The sequence below is a fragment of the Pteropus medius genome, unplaced genomic scaffold (assembly GCF_902729225.1).
Source record: "Pteropus medius unplaced genomic scaffold, Ma_sr-lr_union100, whole genome shotgun sequence".
In the NCBI taxonomy this organism is placed as follows: Eukaryota; Metazoa; Chordata; class Mammalia; order Chiroptera; family Pteropodidae; genus Pteropus; species Pteropus medius.
The window spans coordinates 10,663,227-10,669,703 of record NW_024344378.1 but is presented as its reverse complement, the minus strand read 5'-3'; the positions used below and the strand labels follow the sequence as shown (position 1 = coordinate 10,669,703).

Sequence of the window (6,477 nt, the reverse complement as noted above, 5' to 3'; positions counted from 1 at the left end):
TGTTACTTTTCTCACACATCATGGAATATGTGCTTTTCCTTCTGAGCTGTACCCTGTATAACTCATTTCTCGGGTCTTACCCCCACAGTATTTTTCCATGAGTTCCCCTGATTTGGGGAAATTCAAACTTCCACATCCATAGAGCCTGAGGACATAGTAGGCTATCGAACTCAGTTGAACAGGAGACTTTTAAATAGCTGCCATGGGTCTATGGCCATGCCACCCTGAACGAGCCCGATTCCGTCTGATCTTGGAAGCTAAGCAGGGTCGGGCCTGGTTAGTACGTGAATGGGAGACCACCTAGGAAGAACAGGTGCTGTAGGCATTAAAAATAAAAACAAAAAAATAAGGGATTGTAAGCTAATGAGGTCCTTGCAATCTATGAGGTCAACCAAGGATTGCCTCGTCTAAAGAAAGAAAAAGGTGGAAGGAAGGAAGGAAGGGGAAGGGAGGGAGGGAAGAGGAGGGAGGGAGGGAGGGAGGGAGGAAAGGTAAAGAAAGAAATAGCTGCCATACGTAGGGGTACACATCATGCACAACGCCTGGGGACAGGGGCGTAGAGTCCTGGCTAATTGACAATCGCCCAGAAATGAACATGAAGCATCTCTGTAAAGCTGATTATTGAGTGTGTACTGAAGCCTATCTATACACCTGTGCTGAATTCTAAAGTCCAAAAACATTTCCAAAGAACTTAGAGTCTGATCGCACTCAAAACTAGAAGGAAATATATGTAATCAAGTGTTAAAATGTGCAGAATGTGGTTCAGTTGCTCAAATTCTGTTGTATAATCATGTTTCAGATTCACATACCTATGATACATAGTTAGCTACTATTTTCTTGGTTAAAAATCAGTTAAAAGTTCATAATTTTCATTGGGAAGCTATGCCATCAGTCTAAAGATATCCTCCGTCAGAATTTTCTTTCTAGCATTTAGTTTTTCCTTTTATTTTAACCTCATTTTAACCTCTCTGAAATATGTCATAAAAATGCAGTGATTATGGCCACAAAAAGTACTTTTTGTTGCAAATAAGAATCGTTTTTCTCATTACCTACTTGCTCCTTAGATGTTATTTCAAAAATGGGTTCTCTAGAACTGTGCTGGTTTGAGAATTTTACGTTTGGAATCTAGATCATGATAGCCCCCTCCCTTCCCCTGAGATGCGTCTTCTGGGAGCCCCGATGCTTCAGAAGGATTTCTGAGATCTCCTAGAGAAAACACTTCATAAACTTTACAGCCAACAACCGACTTTGAAAAAGAGACGATAAGTGCTCCTGGAAGTGGACGGGACGCAGAGGCCTTCTAAATTCCTTTTTCAGTTTGTCGCGCTGCAGATAAGTTTTTCCATGAAGCAGTCCAACTCCCCCCTGTCTGTCGTCAAGTAGAAGACCTGTTTTTTTTTTTTTTTTTTGGTTTTTTTTTTTTTTTTGGTGGTTTTTTTTTAAACAAGTAGGTAAACTTACTGGAACTTCTATCAAGTCTGGTGATTCTGTGTAAATGAGTGCAAATTTAACTTGACACCTTAATTTCTTTCTAGAAAACCATTTATATTCATAGAGCCACGGAATCCTAGCATCCAAAGGACCTTAGCAGTCATGCAGTCCGAGCACCAGTCTCCTGCTGGAATTGTTCACTTTGAAAGAAGGCTGTTTTCCAGAGCAGCTGAACTGAAGTCCCAGAGTCAGATATCTTGCATGTACCTGCCCCATCAGGGAAGTTCAGTATGAAAATCATCTCACGGGTGATTATTCTTGCTGCATAGTGTGGATAGATTCTGAGGGTTTGGTTTGGTAGTTTGTGAAAAGTAGAGTCTTGTTTTGTTTTGTTTTGTTTTGTATCTCGTACTTACAGAAAGATCTCAGTATTATTATTTTCATCTTCTGAGACTGAGACCCAGGAACTCGGTGAAGAGAGCTTGAATCCAGGCCAGTCAAGTTTCAGCGCCTAAATGCCTTCTATACTCTTTCTACCATAACCACGCTATTAGAATATGTGGACGAACCCAAGAAAAAAATAAGGGGAAAATAACTTTTAAAAAGAGAATCACATGGACTGCTAATAGGGCAAACTAGAAATTGATTAGTTGGGTCACCCAATAGCCTCAGGTGTCTATCCTTCCATATTTCTATTTTTCTTTTTCTCTATAGGAAAGTCTAGAGTTCTGAAAATTCCAGCACGTTTATTGTTTTATTATAAACCTCCCCTAAATATATGAAGATTTGAAAAATCCCTCTACCAGCCACCCATGAAATGGGATGAGTAATTTCAAACCTCAGGGCTGGAAAACAGACCAGAATGGAATAAATACATGAACGGGCTGAGGCACAACAGGAATGAAAGGCTCAAAACCCAGGAGCAGTACATGAGGGAGTTTGTCCTCGCAGGCATGTGTTCAAGAAATGGGAAGCTAAATCAAACGGATTGCTGTAAATAGGAGACTAAAGTATCTAAAAGCTGCTTGATGTAAGGTCTTGCCAGAAGGAAGCTCTCACCTGTGCAGTGAGTGACCAGGAGAATTGGGAGAGTCCTGGCTTAGACCGCAGGCAGGAGCAGGAGAGAGAAATCTGACGTCAGGATAAAGGCCTGATAAGCAAGCTCTACTGAATCACGGTGCATTGATGAAACAGGGTAGAATCTTACTGTCTTTAGTCTGTATTCCCCCATCTAGAGTGGTAGTATAGTTAAAGATTTTTTACTGTGAACTGTGATCTTGATGATGCAGAAAACGTGGAGAGGAGAAAAAAGGAAAAGAAAAGAAAGTAAGAAAGAAAACATGGGGAGGAGGGATTCCAGAGGAGGGGAAGGAGTGTACGAGAGCCACGAAAGAGAGAATCTGGTCCATGGGAGCGGCGCGCAGGGGTTACCAGCAGCGGACCAGCAGGTTTCTGTTTGGGGGGAGACTGACTTCTTCTCATCCAAGAATTCAACAGGAGGACCTTACACAAAGCGTCCGGTTTGATTTTCTATCATTCGAATTTATATTTGTTTCTCTCCTATAACAGCTGCTTCATTCGTAATTGGCACTCGCATCAGTGAGTTCAATTGAGCTCAACGGGGTTTTCCTTTTCCTTCAAATTTTATATTTTAGTGAACAGAAATGAAAGAGAATAAAAAAGTAAACATAATTAGAAACAGATATCTACATACCACCACCTACTAGAATTGGTTAATATTAACATTGGGACATAGCTCAAGATCTTCTAAAACCACAAAAAATAAAGTTGAAGTTCCTTGGTTCCCTGCCCAAGGCCATTGTCCCCTCTCCTTCTCCAGAGGTAACCTCTGTCATGAATTTAGCAAGCATCTTTTCCCAAGGTTTTACACCTGTACCATCTATAAACACACAGCTACCTCATAGAATATTGTTTTGATACTTTAAAAATGTTACAGGCATCATATCATAGATATTAATCTACGATTTGCTATTTTTCAATAAATATGTTTGAGATCTGGCATTCAACGTTTTACAGATTCTCTATGACCACTACTTTAGAGAACTATTAACAAACAAACAGGATGGTTCCCATAGGAAAAATGTTCCTATTAGAAAATGAAAGATTAAAGTGTTGGTATTATGGGCAAAAGAAAGACATGAAAAGCATTCAACTGCACTTCCAGAGGTATCGTGAGGATCTCTGATGTATCAAATTAAAAAGCACATCATTTCAAAAATATTGCAATGAGTACCAATCAGCTTAGACACTTTTGTTTTTATTTCACGGAGCTATTTCATTCAAATGAAAGTGCTTTGAAGATGAAAGCACATTTCCCCCCAAGAATTAAATTATTCTGTCCCTCGTTTCACAAAGTTCATTAATGCAGAAAAAAGTAAATACTTATGTTCTTCCCTTTTTATAGAGTTTCAGCTTACTTATGTTAGAGTTTGCTTCAATTTTCTATCCTTATTTCTTGTCACAGTTTGTAATTTCCCTACACTGAGAGATAGTCTTTTTTCATCCCTTAAATTATGCAGAGTAGTAGTCTGGAGGGAGGGCTATTCAGCCTTGTGTGTGTGTGTGTGTGTGTGTGTGTGTGTGTGTGTGTGTGTGTGTGTGTGTGTTTTTCTCTCAAGATTTCATTGCAAGGCAATATTTTTTAAAAGACCTCATGCTGGTGAATGGAAGTTGACACAATAGAGCATAACAACTTTTTTGGAGTCTGAAGGTCTCTGATGTAAATACCCAAGTTTGTTTTTAAAGGGTTTTCATAATCCATTGTATAAACATACATATTTACATAATTTCCAAAACATGTACTTTGAAGCCACAATCCTTCCAGCCTTATCTATTAGTAACTAGTAAATGTGGAATCTGCAAGCTCGGATTCCAACATGTCATTTTGTCATTTTCAAATTTTGTGAGAGTTGGAACTCAGAGGAGAGACTTACCCCATCTCGCTTCAAGAAAACATTTTCAGCGCAACATCCACTTTGGAGGAAAGAAGGCTCCCGTGTTTTGATAAACTTGACCTCTGTGGAATTATACCAGAGGGAAGAGAAATGAAATAAATGTTTATAGGCATTGAACTTTAAATTGTACTTCTAGGTAACATTCTGCTATTCTTTCTGTGATCTACTTTGTATTTTGCCCCCTAACTTCTGACCAAGGCCAAGGGGGTTTCAGTGGAAGTCAGAAAAGATAACATACACTGCCCATTGGAAATATGGAGGGTCTTTCCTGTGTTTGGTTTCTTGTGGGCTTGATCTACCCTGGCTTGGAGTAGAGGAGCTTCAGAGGAGTGTGGAGAGGGAGAGGGCTGATAATAGTTTCAGCTGAGTTTTGCTTATCCTTGGCTTGCAGGGGAAAGCACCGAATGTAACCTACCTGGGTATTTCCAGCCTCAGATACACACCTGTGGCTGAAACCAAAGGTCAAACACAGCCAGAAGTACTTTGGACCAAGTCCTCTTGTAGATCTTGACTAGATCTTTCTCTGGTCCTCTTTAAGTTTCTCCTGAAAAGAATCCTTTTCAGTTTTCTGCTTTAACACTGTAGGTTGCTGGTTGGCATCTTCTAGGCTTTCCAATACAATAGAAGGGTCTTCTCTTGACCTTTGGAGAACTTCTATTTTTTCCTATATTGAAATTTTTTGTACGTTATTTTTTTATTATAACTCCTCTTATTGCAGTTTGTTTTTTCTGCATTTTCATCTTTCAAGAATAAAACAGAGAACAGTTAGGATAAGGGGAAGAGATTCAAACAAGGGGACCAGATGCCATTAGTCCCCCAGTGAGCTTTGCTTCACTCAGCCCTTCTCGCCTGTCAATGGATCTCTCATTTCAGTCTGGAATGGCCCCCTTGACCTTGAAGACAGCCTTCTGGGAGAAATTTTTAGTCTCACACCTAAAATCATTATTCTTGGCAGCTCAGTAGGGGATACAGGCTAAAATATTCCCTCTGGGAAACTGTGAGCCCAACCCTAAAGATGGTTTAGTGGGGCCCGAAACATACTCTCTTATCTCAAGATGAGTAAGCTTACCAATTAAAATTCTTGATTTCTCTTCTGCATAACTTTCTCACACTGAGGTGATTGAGAGGAATGCTGGATAGTCTTCTGTCCCCCTAGATTCGCTTTCTATTCTTCTTTTATCCAAATTTTAAACACTCAATGTAAGCAAAAGTATATTCTTAAACCAGAGAAGGAGTGGACCACCCAGTGCTCATCATTATCATTATCATCATCATCATCATCATCATCACCAAACGCTAATTAAACACCTGTTCTTTGCAGGACCCCTACAATACAAAGTGTAAGGAGCAGTTCCTGCCCCAGAGGTTTCTCTAAAACCTGTGACTACAGGACATGCATATATTTGCATAAAATTTAAAAATATAAATGAGTTTAAGGAGCATGCTATGGGAAGTGTCTGCCCAACGATGCACACAACAAATACCGCAGGAGTTCAGGAAAGGGAGGGAAGACTGTAGCCTGGAGTATTTTTTAAATGATCTCAGTAAAGAGGTGGGAAATGGCGGGATTGAGATTGAGAGGAGGGCATTCATTCTTCCAAGGAGAAGTGTGTGAACAGAGAAATAGACAGGAAAAAGCCAGACCTGTCCGAGGTTAGTTAATGGGCCAGAGCTTGGCTCAAGGTTTGTTTTACCTTCAGGGCAAGGACTGCCTTCTTTTATATGTATATACTGTCCGGGCCATTTGGTGCACCCAGTGAATATTAAATCACAGCGTGGGCCTTTGCTATGGAAACAAAATTTGACTGTTTGTCTTCCAGCCGGTTTACTAAGAACAGTGTGAGTTTTTAGCTTGGAAAAGGTTGAGAACTGTATTTTTTTTTAGCTTACTTTATTCTGATAACACTGGCACAATTTTTTCATGTTTTAAAATTAATATGAACAGAAGTTCGTACGTATTACATACAGGAAAATGCACCCTTTTTAGCAGACAGTCCCGCGAATTTTGACAAATGCAAGCAGCCATGTAACCACAACCACAATCAAAGTATCAGAGTTTTATCACCTAAAA

At 39.8% G+C, this 6,477-nt stretch overlaps 1 pseudogene; it reads left to right on the top strand.

Annotated features, from left to right (window-relative positions):
- Nucleotides 1-206: 206 nt before the first annotated feature.
- LOC120609843 (uncharacterized) lies at nt 207-325 on the top strand (annotated as a pseudogene).
- Nucleotides 326-6,477: the final 6,152 nt, after the last annotated feature.